Here is a 26,779-nt window from a genome sequence, read left to right as displayed (position 1 = left end):
GTTTATTCCTGAAGAATTCTGCCTGTAGGATAATAATAATCCTTACACTTCTAAGATACATGGAGGTGGCGAGTCAATAGCAATGGAAAAGCTATAAAGGAAAACCATATGCATATTCTTTTAAGAGAAGTACAAAATACGAAATTCATACATGTATGTTTGTCACAGATATACAGTCTAGGCTTATTGCAACTTCTGAAAGGAGTTCTTGACCATCATTTCTAACCTTGTGTATTGGGCTTTATTCTATTCAGGCTCAGACCTACAGCTGTGTTTATACTGCATGTTTGGTGCAAAATTGTCAAGATCTTGGCTCTGATCTGACAGCAAATATGAAGTCAGGATTTCAGTCAGCACAAAGCACATTCTTGATAACAAAATAATAATAATCCTTGCATTTTGATACAGCGCTTTTCACGTCTTCGAGTCTAAAGCGCTTCACAGAATATATTGTAAAGTGAATTGACTGCATATTTGTGGGTGAAACACGGCAGCCAATTGCACACAGCAGTGTCCCACAAACAGTCGTGGATTGAAGTGACCAATTTTATTATTGTTTTCTTTTCTTGTGAGATTATTATCGGGTGTGTGAAGTAAGGAAATTTGCCCAAGGTTTCGCCCTGCCGGTAATCGAACCCAGGCCTCTCGCTTGCGAGGTGAATACTCTAACCACTGATCTACAGGATTCCACAAGTTAATACCAGCTGAAGGAAGTGATTTCAGGAGCACTGGCAATGAGCATTCATGTAGCATTAATAAAGCAAGTGTGAATTGCACTGGGTACTTTCGCCGAGGTCTATTCAAAACTCCTGAACCAGAAACTTTCAACATGGACTTTTAATGTTATTAGAGAGCTGGTCTTGTGACAAAGTGAACATATGGGAAACACCAAAAAATAGATAATTGGTGTTTGAAATTACCATGGAGTAGGAAGAATAGATCTGGGTTGCTGCTCCTGGCAGAATAATTATAGCATTACTGACCAAACTTGGATGTGAAGTGCTTTCCCTAAGTAAGGTAATTAATTCCCAAGATGTATGTTTGTTTACCTGGAGTGCTGACGAACAACACAACACACAGAGACAGAAAGGGTTAAGTAAGTGACAGGCATTAAGAGCAAATAACTATTTATGCGATCCAAAATAAAAACATTTAGGATTAGGATTAACCCTTCTTATTATTTAAACATTATTTGTATCATCATCAGTGATACTATGATTTTAGTTTCTAATAAAAAAATGACACCTGTACATTATACAACTAATAAAATCTTTTATGTCTGGAGAGTTTAAATACAAATAATCCCCATCTAGCTAACTGGTGATGTTATTTGTTAATTATAATGGAAATTTCTGCTATTGCTTTCTACATTGAAAAGCTACTCTTTAGAAAATAATACATAAAAATACATTTCTATGTTTTTTCAAATAGGGTTAAATAAAATATTGCATTTCTCAAACACAGTTTTATAAATATCCATCTTTTTCAAATGGACAAATTATTATTATTGCAATTGTTAATACAATAGGAAGCTGGCATATATTTTGAAAGCTCTGAAGCACAATTAATCCTTGAAGGGTTTAGGATGCTTTCATTTTAGCACATCTGGAAATAGAAATGAGAAGAGTTTGCAACTATCTTACTTACACATTTAATCCGCCTAAATGGCACAAGAGCTCAGTCAACAAAAACTGAAAAGATCATTTCTAAATAATTGCATCAATGGGATGGTAGCAATATAAAGGGAGCACGGTTACAAACTGCATCATAATGACTCCCAGAACAATCTCACATCAAACATGCTTCACAGCTGCAAGGCTATTCACACACATTTACACTGACAATAAAGCATCTAAAGTGAGATGCTAATCTCACGCTGACTAATCCATTACTTCCACATTTTAGACATCGACAAGTGCGAAGTATCTGGGCCAATTTTCAACAATTATAACTTCTGTATCACAATTAATCTTTCTGCAGATGTAATATAATATAATCTGACACTAGGAATGAAACAAACAGACTTGCATGACTGCATCAGCTATTATATAACCATTTGTAAGGTACCTTTCTGAATTCAATTGAACTGTATTTTATTATTGTAAGAAGGGCACACTGCATCTTATTTCCAGCTTTGTTTCATATTCATTTTCCTAATTCACTATGGTGCTTTCTTACTATACAAATATATATATATATAAATTCATGTTTATGAAGTCAGGGAAACACAGAGATATCTAGTTTTCAAGTGAGTTTTGCATTCACAAATCACAATGTCAGGCAAATGCAAAGGTTTTTTTAAAAAAGACTTTCTGCTGAGGACAAAACTCTTGATAAGAACTCAGCATTTCCCCCGACGGGTCCCACATCCATATATTTTACGGAGAGCAAAAAACAATGTTATTTAGGGGCTCAAGCAAGTTCGGACACCTCTGCAAAATATGCAGAACCCCCCAATTGTCTTCTAACAGGTGCAATCTGAAAGGGACCGCTCTCCAATCATTCTGTTTTAACGCAGGATATTGGTAAAGCCATAGATAATGTGAACTGAGCTTTCCACCATGTTTTTTTTGTGAAATCACATTTGCATCTCAAGGTATAATGATTAAAAAACAGGGTGTTAATACAGCATACATCACTTGTAAATGCATTGGTACGATTGCTTTGTAAAAAAAAGTTTAATATTTAATCACAACCCAGTTCTATATATAGAGAGGTGCAATGAGCCAGCAGTTCCAAATAACTGAATCAACATTTCATCAGTTAACTCCTGATCTATTTAAACCCCTCAAAGCACTTGGCTGCTTTAACTCCCCCCACCACCCAAATACTCTGCCAGCATTTACATTGCAGCACATGCTTGCAGACTTTTAAAATTACTGAACACAGTGCATCCCATTCAAAAAAATCACATTGCTTCAATTCACAAGAGTTAAACAGTGCCCGCCGAGGCCATCTAATTTCTAAAGAGCACATTTTACACAGACAAGATGAGCTATTTTAAGAATATAAAAAAAGTTTATTACATATAATTAACAGGAAAGAAAAATGCATGACATTTACCAGTGTTTCACTCCCGTTCTTGCACAAGGGACCTCTAAAAACTCCTTTAATGCTTCTAAAATGCCCATTGCTGAGATGTGTTGAGCTGATCACAAGGTAATAGCACGCCATACGGTAAAGAGTCTCCCATATGCACAGCGGCTTGAAATAAGCAGAGGGAATTCAGCAGTCGTACAGTAAAGCAAGAGCAGGAATCCTATCATGCAACACCCAGGTAGTGTTTAGCTTGATCATCAGCAAGCAGAGACACAACATACTCAGCCAATCCATCAGCTCAGATGATTAAATGATGACGAGACTGCAAATCCATGCACTTCCCAAAACGCAGACCATGTGAAAATGCTAATCATCTGTCTCAGGCAAGACAGCAAGACCCACGCTATCTGACAGATGCAGCCGATTACACCCTCTCTATACAGTTAAACGGACAAAAGCGCTCGCTGTGAGTAGTCCATGATAACAAAGTACCTTCACACACTGCCACCAGTCTCCGCTGCCTCTGTTTCACTCAAATTGCAGTCTGGCCTCAAAACCCAGGTATAACAATGACAAATGGATTGTAAACACAGCAAACGGCTCACAAGGAACTAACGGGAAAAGACTGCAAACAGATTTCCTCAGATGACAGCTTCCCAATCATCGGCACTTAGAAACTAAACTGACTGCAACCACAGTGTGAACTCAACCTTTTTTCTTTGCTTAAATTCCCCTTCAGCCTTTCAGTTTCCTCTCTTTCTATTTCATTCCGTCTGCCTGCCTGCCTGCCTGCCTTTGGTCTTTTATTCTCTGCCTACTTTGCCTTTGATACCTTTCTTTTTTTCTTTCTGGCTCAATATCAAGCTGCAGCAGTAGCAGCAGCACCCCAGCTGGCTGTGAGGATGATCAATCCAGCTCCAAATAGGGTATAAAGAGGAGGAAACAGAACAATCACTTTATCGTCTTACTGCCATTCTCCTCAGTAACATGCATTTAACTGAATTGTTTCATTTGCTGTAAGCAGAGCCACTTGGGAACAGGCTAGCCGAAAGCAGCTGCTGCACATGGCTAAAGTGAATCCGGGAATGGGAGAGGAATCTTGCATATTTTATTTGAAAAGATAACCTAAGCGTGAAATGCTATCAAAAATGATCCAGCACAGCAAGAATTACTAATCGTGTTGTCATTGTTAACACAGCCAAAACCTCATGTTGATTAAGGAAGATGTAATGCTTCACAAATGAATTGCAATAAATATCCAGTACAACGTGAATGAAGGATGTCGGCCAAACACAAAAGTCACTGTTCAGTCAAACTCTTGAAAAATCAAGCTTATCATACTATTTCCTCAGCAGTCTGCCAGCACTGCTGTATGTGTCCTGGATTGTTGCAGGAATTATTCATATCATTTAAATGCACAAGAACGATCATTATTATGTCAGTAAAGTTCTAAATAAAAAGAACATTATGGATTTAATCAAGGCTGCACACTTTAGGTACATAATATAAGCACTGCAGGAATAAATTGCACTGTTCATTATGCAAATCTGCTGTCATTTCACAAATGTTCCATAAATACATGGATCCGCACCTTATAAAGTAATGCTAAGCCAAAGCTTCTGTTCAGTATTTGGGCAAAGATTCCTGTTCGACACTACCACTGCTGAGGTATTTTATTTGATCCAAGTAAAAGCATTGCGTTGTTTCAAAGACACGTAGAAAATATGCAGTATCTCTTGATAAGTTAAATTCTCTGTTTTTATTTGTAATATGTATTGGGTTTTAGAGACAAAGGTGAAATTGTACATTAAATTAGTGATGTAATCTTAATCAGCATTAAAAATGGTTCAAAGTCCATTGTGTATGTGTAAAAGCATTCAGCATTAGTCATAAAAAATACATTTTCAAACAAATCATTAACACAAAATACTACAGGGCAGTGGTCACTCAAACAGTCTCCGGCGGCACCTCATACAGCATTACTGACCAGTTTACTATTATACATTCACCCACAAGAGGGAACTTTTCCACAGCATTGACAGCTTCCTTAAAGGAAAGGGTTTCTTCAAGCAAAGGGTCTGAAATGTCAAAATATTCATCCTTGAAAGAGAGGCCACAATTTAATAGCTCTGGCATGGTGAAATCCCTGTGGAGAGAGGGAAAGGAAAGAATACTTTTTCTCAATAGAAGTGAGCTAACAAATAGCAAAACAGCTTCAAAACTTATTTTCCTGGGCAAAAAAAAACAAGACTATTCAGAATTAAAAAAATATATTAACTTAATCCAGGATTGTGATAAAATTGATCTCCTTCTCCATTATGGGTGGTGGAAGGGGGCAAAGTGTGGGTGAACTGTATCACAATTAGCACATTAGCAGCATGTCCAGGCTCCATTGGAGAGTTCCCCACTCAGGAGAACTAAGATCTGCTGGAGCAAGTCAGGGAGAGTTGTAACTCCAAGAAGGAAGAGAAACCAAACATCAGGAGGGCCAAGAGAGAAAGAGAGGTCTTAGTAAGAGGCGGCATGGGTGGGGCAGAGGAACAGAGGGTAAGGACAAAATTGATTGAAGGGTAATAATTGGAAAAGTAGTGTGATTGGACATAACAAGGATGAGGGTAGGAGTGACAGAGTGGAGTGAAGGGCATGAAGCATATGTGAAGGGTAAATGAACAAATTGGGTAAAGAAAGAGGTGCTCAGTGAAAGAGAACAATTGTCAAACTGAGCCCAGCCCCCACTTCAGTTCTCTGGCCTAATTCATATTCCAGAATCTCCCCCCCACACCACTCCCCCAGGGCATTTTCCTTCAATGAAAAAGGTGACAACCCTAGCTATTGTCTCATTTTTTATTGCTGTTGTCATTCCTTTCCCAAAGCGAGGGGAGTATCAAGGAAATCTATGGCAAGTCAAACACTATTAAAAAATATTTTCTACCACTCAGCGGAGTTAAATAATAAACGGTGTCTCAGGCTGCAGAAGTGCATTAACATGTATTACAGAAACACTATCATTGATAATGTTGTCCAGATTATCATGACAACACCATCACATGTGCACATTGAAGTTTCACTGCAGAGACTTTCAACAAGGTAAATGAAGTGGGGAAATGGGGTCAGGCGAAATTGGGCGGAACTAGCCCACTGGTAAGGAAAGTGGGGATTGCATCCCCAAACTGGAGTTTGTGAAGCATGGCAGCAGGGAATGGTACAATATCACATAGACATCAACTTCAGGAACTCTGGGGTTAGGCTGAGTGAGGGAATGACCTGGGAGCCTTCCCAGCACGGAGGACCTGTTTGAATGACAAGGGGGACAGGTATAAGTCCTGTCATGGAGTCCTGTAGATCAGTGGTTGGAGCACTCGACTCACAATGAGAGACCTGGGTTTGATTCCTGGCAGGCAGAAGCCTTGGGCAAGTTTCCTTACTCCACACGCTCAATAATAATTCCTCAAGAAAAGAAAACAATAATAAAATTGGTCACTTCAATCCACGACTGTTTGTGGGACACTGCTGTGTGCAGTTGGCTGCTGCGTTTCGCCCACAAAAATGCAGTCAATTCACTTTACAGTATATTCTGTGAAGCGCTTTGAGATGTCTAGAAGACGTGAAAAGCACTATACCATATTCAAGGATTATTATTATTGTTATTGTTATAAGGGACCGAATCGAAGTGCGGGAACACTATGTCTAGGGCGGAACAGGTATAAAATATATCCTTGCATTTGATATAGCGCTTTTCACGTCTGGAGGACGTCCCAAAGCGCTTCACAGAACACACTGTAAAGTGAATTGACTGTATATTTGTGGGCGAATGCGGCAGCCAATTGCGCACAGCAATGTCCCACAAACAGTCGTAGATTGAAAATAACCAATTTATTATTGTTTTGGGTTTTGGAGGGATTATTATTAGGCTCTGTGTGGAGTAAGGAAACTTGCCCAAGGTTTCGCCCTGCCTGGAATTGAACCCAGGTCTCTCACTTGCAAAGCGAGTGCTCTAACCACTGAGCTACAGGACTCCAGGTAAGAGTGCTGATGACCCTTACGATGGGCTTTCTCTACACTTGGTTCAGCTAGTTAGAGTTAGTTGTAATGAAAGTTGATTGTTTTAGTCACCAGCCATGGTTGCTGTCAATTGTTTCTTCAAAAACACGCATCCACGCATTATAGCTTATAGTTTAGGTTGACACTCCAGTGCAGTGCTGGACGACCAAGTCATTTATCCTAAACTATCTGTCTAGGTGGACTTTACAGATCTTGTGACACAATTTGAAATGAGAATGGAGTTTCTCCAAGTATTCTGGTCAATAATCCTCCAAATACAGTTGGTCATTCAATTTGTGGCTGTCCGTGGACTATTGCCATGTGAAAATTGGCTGCTGCCTTTGTCTACAAATACATATCTTCTAAACATCACAGAGACCTTGTGAAGGCCTCAGAAATGTTCTCAATGGCCTAGATTTTATATCAACTGCAAGGATTATTATTATATAGTAATCTGAAATGTTTGTTTGCTTAGGTTTGGGTGTCTAGATGGAACTGTTCCCCATAACACCAGCTTCAGTGACAAAGGAGGTTAAATGATACAGGTTGCATTGGTTCTATGCATCTCGGAAACAATATAATACACAAATCTGATTGGAATTCCCCTTAAAATAAGTTAAGGGGGAAAATAACCTCTAAATAAATGTATATTTATTTCAATAGTATATAATATAGTTTGAAACTTTACGCTCAAATTTGTGAATGGCTGGACATCTCATTTACCATCGATAAACTAGCACTTATTGACCTTTGACATAGCAGACAAAATGTTATATTACCTTGCATACAACTGGGCCTCATTGCACGGAGGACTTCAAAGACTTGTAACCTTATTTTAGTTATATCTTTTTTATCACCAGAAATGGGCAAATCAATCAAGAGTGGTTTGTTTTACACATTGCAATTCTTTTGGACAATGTTAATAATGCTACAAAATCATAATTATTCTATCGGTGGACACCATTATCAGAATTAAAAGTTAATTGAAATAATAAATGTTTTCATCTTTCAACTTGCTAAGGTGTCAGCCTGACTCAGTTGGTAAGTACTTTTGCCTCTCGGTCAGAAGGTTGTGGGTTCAAGCTCAATGTCATGAATTTGAATACAAAATCTAGGCTTTGTATTCTTTCCTTGAGTATACATATATTATATATATGTATATAGAAATAAGAGAGTATATATATAATATATATATATAAAACAGCCATAGCAGAGATAATAGTACTGAGATTTTACTCAGTGGACAAACTGGTCACTTTAACAATAAACTGCAGGCTCAAAACAAATCCATGGGTGAGATATCACCAAGCTCTAGGCGTAGGTTCTAACTCTTGGTTATCCTAAAATCAATTCAGGGCACTGACCAAAGTTAAAACCAAAGCAGAGAATGGACTTGATGTAATCTGAGGACACCGACTTCCATTGATTCAGAACATGGTGACATTCACATGACTAAGAAATCAATCCCCATGTCTATTATAATAAAGAAACACCACTGGTTCTTAATACCCTAGTAATCCTTGTCAAAGTGAAAATTACAGTAACCCCATTAAGTCATATTGTTTCTTGGCAGAGCGCTACAATGATTGTAAATTATGCTCTTTTTTTCCTATATTAATAGGTTGTGAAGTGTGAGATGATATTTCACACAGATTGGATTGAGTTGTACATTTCCTTCTTCCTGGCATCATGACATCAGTATATTACAGTACACTGCCATGCTCAGGTTTTCTTTTTGGTCATCTGGGTTTCTGACACATACAGAAATCCATCATTGTGCTTAAGAGCATCGAAACTACAACAACAACAAGATTACATTTGTATAGCCTTTCACGTCGGGAGGACATCCCAGGGCGCTGGACAGTGTACAGCATTTCAGACCCGAGCTGGGGTCAGGGATGAAAAAGGGAGGGGAGGGGAAGGGGAGTGACCGATGGCATGGTCGAAGATGAGGGTTTTGAGGCAGGACTTGAAGGAGGCTAAAGAGGGGGCGAGGCAGAGTGATTGGGGGATGGAATTCCAGAGGTTGGGGGCAGAGTAGCTGAAGGCTCTCTTGCCAATGGTGGGGCGGGTGGGTCGGGGGACGTGGAGCAGGCCGGAGCCGGCTGAGCGGAGGGAGCGGGCGGTTTGGTAGGGGATTAGGAGGTCGCAGAGGTAGGTGGGGCGAGGCCATGGAGGGCTTTGTATGTGAGGACCAGGATCTTGAACTGGATCCTCTGAAGCATAAGGAGCCAGTGGAGTCGGGCGAGAGTGGGGGAGATGGGGTCACGGAGTTTGGTGCAGGAGAGGACATGGACTGCAGAGTTCTGGATTATCTGCAGCCTGTGGAGGGAGAAGTTGGGAAGGCCGACAAGCAGGGCGTTTGCATAATCGAGCCCTGAGGTGATGAAGGCATGAACAAGAGTTTCAGCGGCCTGAAGGGTGAGGTAGTGGCGGAGTCGGGCAATGTTACGGAAGAAACTAGACAGAGACTGACATATGTATCTACAAATGGAAACTTCCTCATGTCTGGAATAGAATGTGCACCCTCTCATGCTTACGTAATTCTGTAGAGTATCAGGTAAAGGCTTGGAAACCCAAGTATTGGGATACAAATGGAATTTAACCAGCTAAAAGTGCATCACTTGCTATTGAAAACACCATTTGTCAAGTATCCTGTTGCTTGTCCAGCTAGGTTAGCTGTTAGAGCTTTAGCTTGCAGAGTTAATGGGAGCTGAGTGGAAATAATCCCTGTCTCCAGTGACTAGTCCCCCCTCCAGTTCCCGCTGATGAGCCAAGCTGGCTGGGCTGTCAACTGTAGTGGCCTAGAGTATTGTGGAAATTCCTGGCTCAGGAACCAGACCACCAAAATCGCCATAGAGGAAGAACTGGATTCCAGCATTCCATTGCCAACCATAGCCTTTTCATCCAGAGAGAGAATGATGCTCTGGTGAATTTCTATACTGTGGAGAATGCAGTAAACAGAACTTATTTCTGTGTAATACTCTGTAGTATTCTGTTGAGTACTATATTGAAGGGCTCCTTAGATTGGTCCGGATACAGAGACTATTCTTAATATCTGTTTGATGTACACTTGGATCCAACAATAAGAACAACTTGCATTTATATGGCACACTTCACGTAGGATAATGTTTCGAATCCAGAAATAAGCCTGGTTATAGGCATCCTCTACCAGGGTATTAAATAGTAAAAATAAGGTCATGTTTGCAAAAAAATAATCCTGATATCCCACCCCCTACCCACCTCCAACACCATCCATCCAAATCACACTGGCCTTGAAATATCTATGGTGCAGCTAATACATGCAGAAGGAACAAATCAGAATTCTTTGCTTGAGAACCTGGCGTTGATGTGTGTCATGCTTTTGTAAATATATAAATCTTTTGTGTAGACTGAGGATTAAAAAAAAGCACAGCAGCAATTCCAGATTCATCTAGCTGGTTGACAAGATCAATAGCAGAGAGAGAACTATGAGAACATCAGGAAACTACAGAGACTCTAATTTAAAATGACTGTGAGTTCTGAAGTCTTTTGGGAGATGTTCTCAAAGTTAACTCATGCAGCGTAGTTGTGTTCAAATTATATCTATCTTAGGAAAATGGTGTTCTGTTATAATTAGGTGTGAATAATAAATAAACAATCTGTTGCTCTGTTCTATCATATCCTTATTAAAGATGTAAAAGTTAGTAAAAAGTTCACAAGCTTTCAATGCAATTTACATTCACATACCACCTTTCACTCCAGGAGGATGTCTCAAAGTGCTCATGTTGCTGGCTGGGCTTTGAGCTAGGGGATAGGAGCTGAAGAGAGTGGAAAGGGGAAAGATAACGATAATACTTCCACTTGATATAGTGCCTTATCACATTGTCAAGGCATCTCAAAGTGACTGTATATTTGTAGGTGAATGAGGCAGCCAATTTGCACAGCAATATCCCACCAAACAGCCATGAAGAGTGAGTCAATTTTATTTGGGAGATTGTGGACCAGGACACTGGGAGAAATTCCCTTTTCAAATAGTGTCAGGGAATCTTTAACATCCACTGAAGCAGACAGACAGGACCTTAGTTTAACATCTCATTTGAAAGACAACACCTCCAACAATGCAGGATAGTCAAGCACTGCACTGAAGTGTCTGGTCCGTGCCTTTGTCACCTCTCGGCTGGACTATTCAAATGCCCTCCTCGCTGGTCTCCCCTCCACTACCATTCATAAAATCCAGGTCATCCAAAACTCTGCTGCCTGCATTCTTACCCGCACCAAACTTCACTCCCCGATTACCCCAGTCCTTGCCAGACTGCACTGGCTGCCTGTCCCAGAGAGGATCGACTTCCAGATCCTCACTCTTGTCTTCAAATCCCTCCACTCTTCTGCACCTCCCTATCTCTCTGACCTCCTCTCTCCTCACAACAGTGCCCGTTGCCTTCGCTCCACCGGGTCTGGCCTCCTCCTTGTCCCCCGAATCCTCCGCTTCACCATCGGGGTCCGTGCCTTCAGCCACTACACCCTGAGGCTCTGGAACTTCCTTCCTCACTCCCTTCGCCTCGTCCCCTCTCTTCCTATTTTCAGGTCTCGGCTGAAGACCTTTCTTTTAGACCGCGCCTTTGGTCACCTTCCTCCCCCTCCCCCTGGCTTGGCCCCGGGATCCATTACTGTGAAGCGCTCTGAGACGCAGTCCGGCATGGAGGGCGCTATATAAATCCAAGTAGTAGTTGTTGTTGTTGTCTAGACATTCAAAGTCCCCATGTGCGGCTTAAACGCATAACCCTCTTAACTCAGAGTCAAGAGTGCTATCAACTGAGCCAGGCTGACACCTAGATGAACAATGAATGAAGATGGCTCAAAGTGCAGTCAAAGTGGGTGGGGTTTGAAAATGGGGAGGCTTGTGCATCAATGGTAGGAGAATATGGCGGGGGACATTAAGCAGGCCAGGAAAAGAAGCGGCCAAGTCGGTAGAGTTATAGAAAGTTGCAGAGGTAAGTTGTGGCAAAGCCATGAAGAGATTTGAAAGTGAGAATGAGGAACTTGAATTTCATCTGATGGGTGAACGGGGAGCCAGGTAACTGGGCAAGGATGGGGGTGATAGGTTCACAGAGCTTTGTGTAGGAGAGGACATGGGCTGCAGAACTCTGGATAGTCGATAGCTTGTCTAAGTGCTCCAAGACACTACACCATGTGAAAAGCGGTAACCATATGTAAGTTGTTGTTGTTATCTGGAGAGCTGCAGTGTGCAAGCATGGTGTTGGAATAATCAAGCCTAGATATATCAAAAGCAAGGATTATTATAAGTTACCATGTTTGTATAATTCATAATAGCAAATCCTAGATATGCCACCAATGTGGCAGAATGCAATTTACTGATCTGTGAGAATTTATTTTTTGGTGATTTTACATACGACATCAGGTAACGTTAGCTCATAGAAATTGAGTGTTTCAGTATCCTACAACTGGTAATGCATTGCCGATTATAGAATATTCAATCATACCTTGCCCAACAATGGGGTCTAATGGCATTTCCTACACTGCATGAATGTCATAAGTTACAACTGATCAAGCTGAAAATTTACAAAGAGTAAAGATCTCTCCAATATACATATATTCGAGTGTCAGTGATACTGGGAACTGATACACTGGAAGGATTAACTCCCAAAACTCACTTGAATGCTCCACCCAGAGACAGATTATTTTTAATGCTAAATTTATAGCATTCAACAAAGATTTAACACTCTGGATTTGAAAAGGTAGCTGCTATGATTAGAAATGAAGTTAAAATAGTCATAATTTCAAAAGCTTTCTGAATGCATCTGTCTAAAGATGTGTTAAATACGCTAGAAATGAAACACTGAGTATCAAATTTGAAAAGTGCGGTTGAGATCGCAAGAGAAAAATATAGTAGCCTCAGATTGCAACTTTTAGAAGAGGATATGATGAAGTATAACAGTGCAGCAATACGTCTTTAAGGGCAGAGTTTTCACCTAACAAAGCAAAATCTTTGCCATCCTTGCTGTCGTTTTTGTGAAAATGGTACAAAAATAAAACATTCCATAAAATAATATAATTAATGCAATGAGACCAGTGTATGTCAGCTGCGAAAAGTAATCATAATTCCAGAGATTCCCTGACCTTTCCATAAATTCCAGAAATAATTAGTCCAGCTTGGAATGGAGTACTCATAGAGAATAAGTAACATAAACAATTAATTGAAGAAATTAAATGGTTCTATTTATTGGATTATGCGTGAGTAAAAGCAAAACAGTAGAACAATACTCATTAATTAATCATTCCTTTTTGAGATTTTTAAACCTCACTAAGCCAGTATGGAACCTTGGTGTTTCGTTCGACCCTCAACTGTCCTTTAAATCCCACATCCATGTCATGACTCATTCTGCCATCCCCCATATCTGCAACATTGCCCGCCTCCGCCACTGCCTTTCCCCTCAGGCCACCAAAACCCTCATCCGTGCTTTCATTATGACCAGCTTGACTATGCCAACTCCCTAACTCTTCCTTCCACAAGCTGCAGATCATTCCGAAAACTGCAGCTTGTGCCCTCTCTTGCACTAACTCCAGGAGCCGATTACCCCATAGTCACCTGGCTTCATTGGCTCCCCATCCTCCAGAAGATCGAGCTTAAGATCCTCATTCTCTCTTTTAAAGCCCTTGTTCCTCACCATCTCTGCAACCTACTAAAAGCATACCAACCTGTCTGCTCCCTCTGCTTGGTGGCCACTGAACTATTCAAAGTCTCCCATCTGCCCTGCCACACCATCGCTGGTTGGACCTTCAGCCTTTCTGCCACAGCCTCTAGAACTCCATCCTGGAATCCCTTTGCCTTCAAGACCTGTCTCAAGAACATCCTCTTTGACAGTGCCTTTGGTCATCTTCCCATCCCGCTCACCCTACACCTTTCTTGAATCAAACACTGCTCTCATCCAAACCTTTGACCGTGCAGCACCCTGGGACGTCCTCCTAACATGAAAGGGACTATATAAGTGCAATTTGTTGTTGTGATTGTTGCTGAACGCACCTCCAATTAAGATCCTGGCTAGATCTACTACAAAATAAAATATTTGTGTGTTAAAGTAAAATCATGCATCAGTACAGTTCTCGCTGTACCCTCTGAGGGAAAGCAATAGTATTATTTTATGAAAGTCAGTTAGATCAATGCTCCTGCAAAAACTAAAGCTTGTTTGAACATCACAACATATAGCAAAAAAAGAATTGAAAGAACAATTGTTTTTCATCTTTTTACACAGAGGTAGAATAATGCGCTGAACCATCTGCTGATAGACCACAGCAATTAAGCATGAAGCTTCCACCCTCCCCTAATCCACCACCACCACCAATAGTCATTTCATTGAAGCAACTGAATGAAGTGAAACTATTCAAAATTGCCATGTATTCAAATTGAATTGCTTCCTCAATAAAAATGAAAGTAACCGACTTCACACATATAATACCAGATTGTAGTCTTTTGTTTTTCTTTAAAAATGAAATATTGATTCACAGAATGGTTGTCCCATTGTTTTGCTGGAGCAGAACAGATAAAAGATAGTCATTTGGAACAGGATCTATTCATACCCCACGCAATAGGAAAAGCAACAGACCTTACACAAGCATAAGTGGAAGCCTAATTCTGCATCTAGTCAGACACTGCTTACCACCCACACCTCCCCTGGGAATAGTCAGTAGTTTGTCAGGAGGCATCAGATAAATGCAGGCATGTGGAGCCCTGTAGCTCAGTGGTTAGAGCACTCGCCTCGCAAGCGAGAGACCTGGGTTCTATTCCCAGCAGGGCAAAATGTTGGGCAAGTTTCCTTATTCCACACGCCTCTGTTTACCCAGCAGTAAGTAGGAACTCAGTTGTTAGTCGATTAGTGGATCGCTTTTCCGGGGATCATAATCCTTCAAAAAAAAACAACAATAATTTGGTCACTCAATCCACAACTGTTTGTGGAACACTGCTGTATGCAATTGGCTGCTGCGTTTCGCCCACAAATATACAGTCAATTCACTTTACAGTATATTCTGTGAAGCGCTTTGAGACGTCTGGAAGACGTGAAAAACGCTATGTCAAATGGAAGGAATATTAATATTATTATTATTAGAGCTCGACTTAAGATGGATAGAGGTACCAGAAACTCCTTGCAAGCTGAAGTACCTAGTACAGGTACTGATGAGCATGTGGCTCAGCCAGCAATACTCACTTGTCTATCAACAATGGTAATCCACTGTTGCTGTAATGGGAGCCTATGGTAAGTTAAATCAATAACAAAAAGTGATTCCTAGACTCATCCTATACTCACCTCATGTTGTGCTGACATTACTTTCTGCCAATGTCCTTAAACAAATGCACTTTCCTCCACCTTCACGAGACTGCCTGCTTCCATCCCCACCTCACTCAATGGTCACAAAACTCAGATTTTTGTTTATTTTTCGAACGGTCTCCCCACCTTTCCTTTAGCTCAGTGGTGGCCAACTTTTATGGTCAGCCAACAAAATAAATTTTCTTGATTTAATCCACAAATCAAGAAATATTCAATCAAGAGAAAACTGGAAACACACTACTGATCAAAGATGGACTTATCTGGACTCAAGCGAATGTTCAGGTTGCTCGACGTACCCACAGGCCTTTTCCGGCCCACGGGCCACAGGTTGGCCTCCACTGGTTTAGCTGAACCCTTCATAAACTCCAGATGATTCAGAACTCCTCAGTCCATATATTTTCCCGCATAAGTTCCATGAGCCCAATGGGAGCCTATGGTAGGATAAATCAATCTTTGACAAGCTCCACTTACTCCTGCTTCATGTCACCCATCCCCAAAACAGTTGGCAAGCTTTTAAACACTTTGCCCCCATTTTCTGGAGCTCAATGCCCATATCCTTCCATTTCACTCCATCCTGTGGTCGCCTCCCGTTTTCTCCCACCCCTTATCTTCAATCTTGCTCAGATTCCCACATCGTCTTTGTGAAGTGGTTTGAGGCATTTTCCTGTGTGATAGGGGCTCTATGAATGCAAATCATTGATATTGCTAATTGTTGTATGCATATCAAGTACAATTGATCATAAGTCAATACAACTTATAATAACATTCACTAGTCAAGTTATATTTGCAATCCAGAGGTCTAACATACACATTGAGCTGACAGTCCATCGGTTAACCATGTTAAAATGTATGCAGCTGTTTTTAAGCAAGTCAATTCCAACTTCAGCTCTGATGTAAACCCTTAACTGTTCAGCTCCTTGGGACGTCCTTCAGACGTGAAAGCGCTATACAAATGTAATTTGTTGTTGTTACGAATCAATGAAAAAAAGTTCAGTATCAAATGAAACCGTTTTTAATACTATTTAAATACAATTATCCAAGTTAAATTATTTAATTATCTAATCTAAGTGATGATGCGGTATTAGAGGGAATTACAACAACAACAAAGTTACATTTATATCGTGCCTTTCACATCGGGAAGATGTCCCGAGGCGCTGGACAGTCAGAGTTTTGGACCCGAGCTGGGGGTCGGGATCGGGGAGGGTGAGGGGGCAAGCAGGGCGATCGAAAGCACGGTTGAAGAGGAGGGTCTTGAGATGGGTCTTGAAGGAGGTAAGGGAGGAGATGAGGCGGAGAGACTGTGGAATGGAGTTCCAGAGGTGAGGGGAGAGTGGCAGAAGACAGGGAGACTGCCCGTCCGCCAATAGTGGGACAAGCGAGGTGGGGGACATGAACCAGGCCGAAGCCTGCTGAGCGGAGGGAGCGAGCAAGATGGTAGGGGGTTAGGAGGTCGCAGAGGTAGGGGGGAGCAAGACCATGGAGGGCTTTGAAGGTGAGTACCAGAATCATGAACTGTATCCTCTGTGTGATGGGAAGCCAGTGGAATTGGGCGAAGATGGGGGTGATAGGGTCACGGAGCCTGGTGCGGGAGAGGACACAGGCTGCAGAGTTCTGGATGATCTGCAGCCTGTGGAGGGAGGAGTTGGGGAGGCCGACAAGCAAGGAGTTTGCATAGTCCAGCCTCGATGTAATGAAAGCGTGTATGAGGGTTTCAGAGGCCTGCGGTGTGAGACAGTGGCGGAGTCGGGCGATGTTGCAGAGGTGAGGGAAGGCAGAGCGGGTCATGGCACAGATGTTGGTAATAATAATAATAATCCTTGCATTTGATATAGCGCCTTTCACGTCGGGAGGATGTCCCAAAGCGCTTCACAGAATATACTGTAAAGTGAATTGACTGTATATTTGTGGGCGAACGTGGCAGCCATTTGCGCACAGTAGTGTCCCACAAACAGTCATGGATTGAAAATGACCAATTTATTATTGTTTTTTGTTTTTTTTCTTTGGAGGGAAACTGGTAACTTACATTCAAAATTGAAGAAGAAGGCGAATTATACCAGGACTTCAAAAATTGTGAAAGAAACTCACAGACTTTAGCTCTACTGAGAGACGATATTACAATACTGAGAGTAGGTTAGATAGTACAGGTGTTCATATGTTAATAACTTTGGTGGTGAGTGCAAATAATAAATAATAATCTTTGTATTTGTTATTGCGCTTTTCACATCAGGATGGTGAATCAATGTGCTCTAGTAAGTTGATAAATTTATCCTTAAATTTATTAGATTTATCCTCTGTAAGGTTTGAGATTACAAGGATTTTTGTTCCCTCCACATCATCATCATCATTATCATAATAATAATAATGGATGGATGGATGGATGGATGGATAATAATAATAATAATAATAATAATAATAATAATAATAATAATAATAATAATAATAATAATAATAATAATAATAATAATAATAATAACAATCCTTGCATTTGATATAGCGCTTTTCACGTCGGGTGGACGTCCCAAAGCGCTTCACAGAAAACACTGTAAAGTGAATTGACTGTATATTTGTGGGCGAACGAGGCAGCCAATTGCGCACAGCAATGTCCCACAAACAGTCGTAGATTGAAAATGACCAATTTATTTTTGTTTTTGGTTTTGGAGGGATTATTATTAGGCGTGTGGAGTAAGGAAACTTGCCCAAGGTTTCGCCCTGCCTGGAATTGAACTCAGGTCTCTCACTTGCAAAGCGAGTGCTCAAACCACTGAGCTACAGGACTCCGATGGATGGATGGATGGATGGATGGATGGAATACCCACCCAGCTAAAGCAGGTAATGTAGTGATGATCAACACTTTTAAAAATGTGTGGCTATTGATCTGGTTAGAAATGGGTTTGTGTTTTAGAAAGAAAAGGATAGAGCTGATTAATGCTGTGCAGAGCTTGTTGGCCCCTGAGCTGTCTGGGCCATGGAAATGTCATGCCAAAGAATGCAACTGGTCAGAGATAAATCACACAGATAGTAAGGCTAGAGAGTTATTCTGCAGTCTCGCTCAATTTACCTTTATGAGCAGAGACATTTTGCAGAACTTATCCTTAAACAATATGGTAAGAGTCTAAGAGAGTGCAGGTTCTACATTGGCCTACAGAAAGGAAAGGATTGGTGGGTCAAATGGGCTTTTCTTATCAAATATTTTCTTATACACTTATTTAATGGTCATTGAAGTTTTATCATGGCATCCATTTTAGTGAGAGAGTAAGATTTATCATAACTGTACGCTAAAGCTTAATGTCAGTATGAATGTCTTTATTGTAATCTAATGAGAACAGTGAGCTGGAGCTCTGTGTCACTTTATGACATAACAACAAATTGCATTTATATAGAGCCTTTCAACATCAGGAAAGAATTAGAAAAATATCTTTAAAAGTCAAAGCCCTCCAGTTCTGTTCTCACAATCCAAGTCATAGACTGCTTATATCTACGTCATCCATACTAGATATCATTTTAAAGACCTGGATCATGTCTTTCTTTCTCCAATGAAAATTAGTTGATTTCTGTGACTCTCTGTGAATTCCAAGTCCCACAATCAAACATGTTGCTCCTCTCTGTGGCTTCTCCAATGCTGGGATGTCTTTACATGTTGAGTGGCTAAAACTGCACACCGTAGGGGAAAATTTGTAACATGCCTTATCTAATGCTTTTTTTTCACAAACTATCAAACCATCAGATGCCAGAATACCCATCTCCAAGTAACTGGCTGTTACCTTTTCAGGTTGCCCACCATTTATTTTCAACCTGAGGGAAGCAATTTTTATTTTGTAAGTTTTAGCATCTTCATTGGGCTCTATGTTACTTTTTTTTGTTAGATATTTATTTTTCAGTGTTGAGTGCTTCTTCTCCAACCCTTTCAACGTCTCAAGCAGCATTCCTCAGGGCTCTGTCCTTGGTTCTCTCCTGTTTAATGCTCCCGTTCAGTGATATCATCTGCAGGCATGGGGTTAACTTCCACATGTATGCAGATAACATCCAACTCTACCTCTCTGTCTCCACCCTCGACCTTCTCCAGCCCAGATCTTCTGTCAGACCAAGTCCTGGATGAGAGCTAACTTTCTCCAGTTGAACATCAGCAAGATCAAGACCCTCCTGCTTGGATCCCATCAGCACCTCCTCTTCTCAGACACTGACAGCATCACTGTTCATTGATGCACTCTCCACATCACTAAACCAGTAAGGAACCTTGTTTGACCCTCAACTGTCTTGTAACCTCTATATTTGTACCATGATTTTGCCACACCTCCACAACATTGCCCACCTCCAGCATTACCTCTCCTCTCAACCCGCCAAAACCCTCATCCACGCCTTCATCATGTCCAGGCTTGACTATGCTAACTCACTGCTCGCTGCACTTCCTAACTCTTCCCTCCACAAGCTGCAGATGATCCAGAACTCTTCAGGTCGTTTCCTCTCCTGCACCAAGATCAAGGAGCTAATCATCCCCATCCTTGCCCAGCTTAATTGGCTCCCCATCCCCCAGAGGATTGAGTTTAAGATCCTCATCCTCACTTCTACGATTTATTCAAGGTTAGAATAACTTACTTTGACTTATCGTGTATTGCCCTCAAGAGACAAGGAATTTCACTAGCACCTTCACTAGCACCTAGAAGCTTACAGCGAATTATCAATATTCACAGCCAAACCCTTGTCTTTCTACATTTCTGCTAATGACCTCCATTCATTATGTACACAGTTGCTGCTTATCACTCCCTTTGTGGGATTCAATCTCCTGCTGTTTCACACATTCAGTAGGGATCTGCAATACGTTGGCTTTCATTTATGTATTTTGTAGCAAACTTTCTTTATTCAGTTTTTCAGTAGCCATAGCATCTGAAGGAGGAAGGAAAGCAAAAACTTACATGTTTTTTATAGCACCTATTTATTGTCAAGTATTGTGGTTGCTTTTGTAGGAAAATAATATTTTGTCCCATATGTTGCAATATCCCTGAATGGACATCATAAGGTGTTATATGAAATGCAAAGATTGTATTATTATGTAATCTCCCTTCAGTTATTTTGTAGTCTTTTTGCTACCTTTCCCTTCAAATCTGTTTTAGTTTCTTGCTTTTTCCACATATTTATCAATTTATTCTATTTTGTTTATTCATGCCTTGTTAATATTCTTTTCTCTTGTTCCCTTGTCCTGCTATTTTATCCTAAGTGAAACTATGGTTCGGAGTACATTTTCTCAATCCAAATGACCATTTTACGTACCTCCACAAGGTCCCCTCCAAGATTCCTTCTCTGTTTTCAAGATGGAAGTTTAGCTAGTTATTCCAGAAACCTCACTGTTGTCTCTGCTCTACTTCTCGGGTCCAGGTGATTTTCTTATGTCACAGAAACCCTTTTTGGTCGGCCAACAAAATAAAGGTTCATGATTGAATATTTCTTCATTTATGCCATATTGATTGAACACAGATTTATTTAGATTTGTGCAAATGTTCGGGGGGGGGGGGGGGGGGGGCGCGGGCGGGAGGGGTCGCTTCTTGACTGCCCCGCAGTCTATGTGTTGGCCACCACTAGTCCAGGTACTGCTTAACCAAAGTATTGTACAGCATGAGCATTACTTCTAAAGTAAGTCAGTGAGCTGAAGTGACCTCAGGGGTGACCTGATGAACATGTTTTAGTATGGGAAGCTGATCAGTGATGTCATAGTGAGAAAAATCTGACCAGCAATTGTGCCCCATTCAATGTAAGGCCGCTACTTATTTTACAGACCCCCAGCTACCATGTTATAGCTAATATCCCAAGGTCTTTTTCAACATTTCCCTCTGTAAGTAATATCCTGTTGAAAGCATACTTTTGACTCCTTTTTTTTTACTTCTTATATGCAGTACCTTGCCTTTATCTGTATTGAATCCACAACACTGTTTAGGCTGCTTTTAGACGACAGGTAGTAAGGTCTCCTTTTAGTGACCTAAATATCGCTTTACTTGCTTACTGACGCTGTAAACATTAAGTTGTCTGGGATAAGGACTAATGCATCTCAGCGAGTTACAAAATTGATTCCACTCAATTCAACCTATGCACATTTGCATCAACAACTTGGACTTATGTAGCACGCTCCACGCAGGGTAGAATCTCAGAGCGCTTAAGAATGGCGGAGCCTGACTCTGAGCTGGGGCTGGTGGGGAGGTGACTGTAAGCACAGTCAAAAAAGGTTTTCAGATTGGTCTTGAAAAAGGGGAGATGGGGGGCAACGTGTAGGGATTGGGGGAGAGTGTTCCAGAGTTTTGGGACGTAGTGGCTGAATGCACGACCTGCAATGGTGGAGGGACGGCGCGAGGAACGAGCAGGAGGCCAGTGCCAGTTGAGCTAGTTGCCAGTTAACATCCTCTCTATCTGTGACCAGGGCTCCCTCTGCCTCCTGTCCTCCTGGACCTCTCCGCCGCTTTCGACACAGTAGATCACGCCATCCTCCTCCGTCATCCACCTCAGTGGGACCGCACTTGCCTGGTTCGAGTCCTACCTCACGAACTGCCAGCAGTACATCTGCACAAACGGCTTTTCCTCGCTCTCACCCGGTTACCTGCGGGGTACCCCAAGGATCCATCCTTGGCCCCCTCCACTTTCTGATCTACATGCTATCTTGGGCATGTAATCCGTAGACATGGGGTACATTTCCACATGTATGCGGATGACACCCAACTCTATTTTTCCACCTATCTTTGCGACCCCCAGTCCCCTGATGTTCTGTTAGTCTGCCTGTCAGACCTCAGGGGCTGGATGAGCGCAAATTTCCTTCAGCTAAATGTTGACAAGACAGAAGCCATACTCTTTGGCTCTCGTCAACATCTAAAATCACGCAGTTCTCACCTCCTCCACCTACCCGACCTCCCCCTAAAACTCTCCGAACCCATACGCAATCTAGACGTCAGGTTCAACCCCCAATTATCCTTCCTCCCCCATATCCAGTCCCTCACCAGCACTGCTTTCTCCACCTCCGACGCATCGCCCATCTCTGCCAATACCTCACTCCAAAAGCTGCTGAAACCCTGGTCCATGCCTTTGTCACCTCTCAGCTGGATTACTCAAATGCCCTCTTCGCTGGTCTGCCATCCACTACCATTTATAAAATCCAGGTCATCCAAAACACTGCCGCTCGCATTCTTACCTGCACCAAACTTCACTCCCCGATTACCCCATTCCTTGCCAGACTGCACTGGCTGCCTGTTCCAGAGAGGATCGATTTCAAGATCCTCACTCTTGTCTTCAAATCCCTCCACTCCTCTGCACCCCCCCTACCTCTCTGACCTCCTCTCTCCTCACAACAGTGCCCGTTGCCTTAGCCCCACCGGGTCTGGCCTCCTCCTTGTCCCCCGAATCCTCCGGGAGTATACAGATTAGAAAGAGGAGGGGGCCAAGGATGGATCCTTGGGGTATCCTCAGGTAACTGGGTGAGAGCGGGAGGAAAAGCCTTCAGCCACTACGCCCCGAGGCTCTGAAATTCCCTTCCTCACTCCCTCCGCCTCGCCCCCTCTCTTCCTATTTTCAGATCTCTTTTCGACCGTGCCTTTGGTCACCTTCCTCTCCCTCCCCCTGACTCGGCCCCGTGATCCTTTACTGTGAAGTGCTCGAGATGCCATCCGGCGTGGAGGGCGCTATATAAATCCAAGTTGTTGTTGTTGAGCCGAGGTGTTAGGTGGAAGACTGGGGAGTGAGGAGGTCAGAGAGGTAAGGAGGTACCAGGGAGTAAAGGGATTTGAGCACAAGTGTGAGGATCTTGAAGTCAATCCATTTGGTGATGGGGAGCCAGTGGAGCCTGGCCAGAACTGATGAGATGGGAGTACAGAGTTTGGTCTGGTAAGTATGCGGGCAGCAGAGTTCTGAATGAGCTGGATTTTTTGAATGGTGGAGCTGGAGAGACCGTAAGGAGTTTGTTTGAGTAATCCAGTACGGTGGTGATAAACGCATGCACAAGGGTTTCAGCTGCACTTGGGGTAAGGTACGGTCGGAGGCAGGCAATGTGACAGAAGTGAAGGAAGGCAGGCTTGGTCAGTGACAAGATGTGGAGAAGAAAAGACAAGCTGGGGGTCGAACTGGACTACTAGATTGCACACTGGTTCGGTGAGTCTGGGGGAGAGCCCAGCAAGGTTGAGGAGTTCATATCCGCAGGAGTGAAGACGTAAACGGGAGCCAAGAAGTATGGCTTCTGTCTTGTCCACATTCAGCTGCAGGAAGTTTACACTCATCCAGGCCCTGATGTCAGCCAGACAAGCTGATAGAATATCGGTGGACCTGGAGTCAATACTGGAGGAGGCAAAGTAGATTTGTGTGTTATCTGCATACATGTGGAAGTTTACGGATGCGGATGACATTGCCAAGAGGCAGCATATAGATGAGGAAAAGAAGTGGGCCAAGTATGGAGTCCTCAGATGACTGGGCCGGGCGGGAGGAGAAACCATTTGCCGAGATGAAGTGGAGGCGGATGGTTACGTAGGACTCGAACCATGCAAGTGTGGTGCCACTAAGGTGGATGAGGGAGAAGAGGCAGTGGAGGACGATGGCGTGGTCGACTGGGTCAAACGCAGCAGAGAGATCCAGGAGGACGAGGAGGTAGAGGGAGCCCTGGTCACAGATAGAGAGAAATTTGTTTGTGACTTTGACAAGCGCTGTTTCTGTGTGTGGGCAGTCAGGGTGAAAACCAGACTGCAGGGGCTCGAGGAGGTATTGGAGGGAGAGGTGTGACTGAAGGTGACCTGCAACAATGCGTTCCAGGGCTTTGGCAAGGAAGGGTAGGTTGGAGATGGTCGGTTGTGATGCCCCTGACGCCTTTCACGTTGGGACGTCCTCCCGAGCAAAAGGCACTCTACAAATGCAATTTTGTTGTTTTGTTGTTGTTGTACAACAACAACAACAACAACAACAACAAGATTCCATTTATAGAGCGCCTTTCACGTCGGGAGGACGTCCCAAGGCGCTGTACAGTTGGGTCAGGACCCAAGCAAGGGGGAAATGGTCAGGGTGACAGGAGGGAAGGGAGGGAGTGAGGAGGGGGTAGAGAGTCGAGAGGGGAGCTGAAGGCACGGTCAAAAAGAAAGGTCTTGAGACCGGCCTTGAAGGAGGAAAGGGAGGAGGCGGCGAAGGCACTGGGGGATAGAGTTCCAGAGCCTCGGGGCTGAGAGGCTGAAGGCCCGGCCACCGATGGTAGGGCGGTTGGGGCGGGGGATGTGGAGCAGACCGGAGCCAGAGGAACGGAGGGTACGGGCAGGTAGGTAGGGGGATAGTAGGTCGGAGAGGTAGGAGGGAGCAAGGCCGTGAATGGCCTTGTAGGTGAGGATGAGGATCTTGAAATCGATCCTCTGGGGGATGGGGAGCCAGTGGAGGCGAGCGAGGGTGGGAGTGATGTGGTCCCGAAGTCTGGTGCGGGACAGTACACGAGCTGCAGAGTTCTGAATGACCTGCAGCTTGTGGAGGGAGGTGCCGGGAAGGCCGGCGAGGAGAGAGTTCCCATAGTCCAGCCTTGAGGTGACAAAGGCGTGGACCAGAGTTTCAGCAGCGTGAGGGGTGAGGCAGTGCCGTAGTCTGGCGATATTCCGGAGGTGATGGAAGGCAGTGCCAGTTGTGGCGCAGATATGAGTAAGAAAGGACAGCTCAGGGTCGAAGAGAACCCCGAGGTTCCTGATGGCTTTGAGAGGTGGAGAGTGCAGCCTTGGATGCTGATGCTGTCAGCGCCTGAGGTGCGGAGGCGCTGACGTGAGCCAATCAGGAGGGCCTTAGTTTTACGCAAGTTGAGCTGAAGAAAGTTGTCTCTCATCCAGGACTCGATGTCGGACAGGCAGGCTGTCAGGACATCGGTGGTCGTGGAGTTGAGGGTAGAGGAGGAAAGGTAGAGATGGGTGTCATCCGCATACATGTGGAAGTTAACCCCATGTCTGCGGATGATGTCACCACAGGGGGAGCATATAGAGGGTGAAGAGGAGGGGACCGAGGACAGAGCCCTGAGGGACACCGCACGAGACAGTACGGGGGCTGGAGGAAAAAACATTCGTGGAAACAAAGTGAAGACGGTGGGAGAGGTACGACCTAAACCACTCAAGGACAGGGCCTTGAAGGTTGAGGTGGGAGGACAAGCGGTGGAGGAGGATAGCATGGTCGACCGTATCGACCATGTAGTGTGAAAGATTAGAGGGATCGCAGAATAAGTTAGAGATTTGCTGATTAGGAATTACTACCCGAATGAGTTTTCTTTCTCTTCTTGGATTTAAATAATCCTTGCATTTGATATAGCGCTTTTCACATCGGGAGGATGTCCCAAAGCGCTTCACAGAACACACTGTAAAGTGAATTGACTGTATATTTGTGGGCGAACGCGGCAGCGAATTACGCACAGCAATGTCCCACAAACAGTCGTAGATTGAAAATGACCAATTTATTATTGTTTTTGGTTTTGGAGGGATTATTATTAGGCGTGTGGAGTAAGGAAACTTGCCCAAGGTTTCGCCCTGCCTGGAATTGAACTCAGGTCTCTCGTTTGCAAAGCGACTGCTCTATCCACTGAGCTACAGGACTCCACAGGATTTGTGGAGTCCTGTAGTGTAGCAATTGCCTCGCAAGCGAAAGGACCTGGGTTCGATTCCCGGGTGGGCCGAAACTTCAGGCAAGTTTCCTTACTCCACACGCTTCTGTTTACATAGCAGTAATAGGAACCCAGTTGTTAGTCAATTGACGGATTGCATATCCAGGGGTAATAATTATTTAAAATAAATAAAAATAATAATAATTTGGTCATTCAATCCACAACTGTTTGTGGGACACTGCTGTGCACAATTGGCTGCCACTGTTCACCTGCAAAATATACAGTCAATTCACTTTACAGTATATTCTGTGAAGTGTCTTGAGATGTCTCAATGACGTAATAAGGTGCTCTATTAAATGCAAGGATTATGATTAATATTTGTTATAGATTGGGTACAGACAGGTTTTGTATACCATATAAAGGAGGTGGAAGAAAGAAAAAAAATAAAATATATTTATATAAGATATAAGATAAGATAAAATGGGTTATGTGCTGTGTAATATTTGCATTGTTATAGCGCCTTTCACATCAGGAAGACGTCCGAAAAAGCACTTCACAGATATACTGTAAAGTGAATTGACTGTATATTTTATGGGTGAAATGCAGCAGTCAATTTGCCCACAGCAATGTCCCACAAACAGCCATGGTCATTTTATTTGGGGGATTGTTCGCCAGGACACTGGGAGAAACTCCCTTCTCTTTTCAAATAGTGCATAATTAGCACAAGCTCAGAAAATTTGGTTGCTTTGTGTTCATTCTTTCATAACTGTCTTGGAACTGAACACCCATAACTTCTGGAGAGTAG

The 26,779-nt window shown here is 42.9% G+C and overlaps 1 protein-coding gene across 1 annotated transcript in view; it reads right to left on the bottom strand.

Moving 5' to 3' along the window:
- LOC103187069 (G patch domain-containing protein 8) overlaps positions 1–26,779 on the bottom strand; it is a 410,351-nt gene that overhangs the window by 248,264 nt on the left and 135,308 nt on the right. The gene's annotated exons all lie outside the window — the stretch shown is intronic.

The sequence above is a fragment of the Callorhinchus milii genome, unplaced genomic scaffold (assembly GCF_018977255.1).
Source record: "Callorhinchus milii isolate IMCB2004 unplaced genomic scaffold, IMCB_Cmil_1.0 Scaffold2, whole genome shotgun sequence".
Lineage (NCBI taxonomy): Eukaryota > Metazoa > Chordata > Chondrichthyes > Chimaeriformes > Callorhinchidae > Callorhinchus > Callorhinchus milii.
The sequence above is the reverse complement of the archived record's forward strand: the minus strand, read 5'-3'. Positions and strand labels throughout refer to the sequence as shown.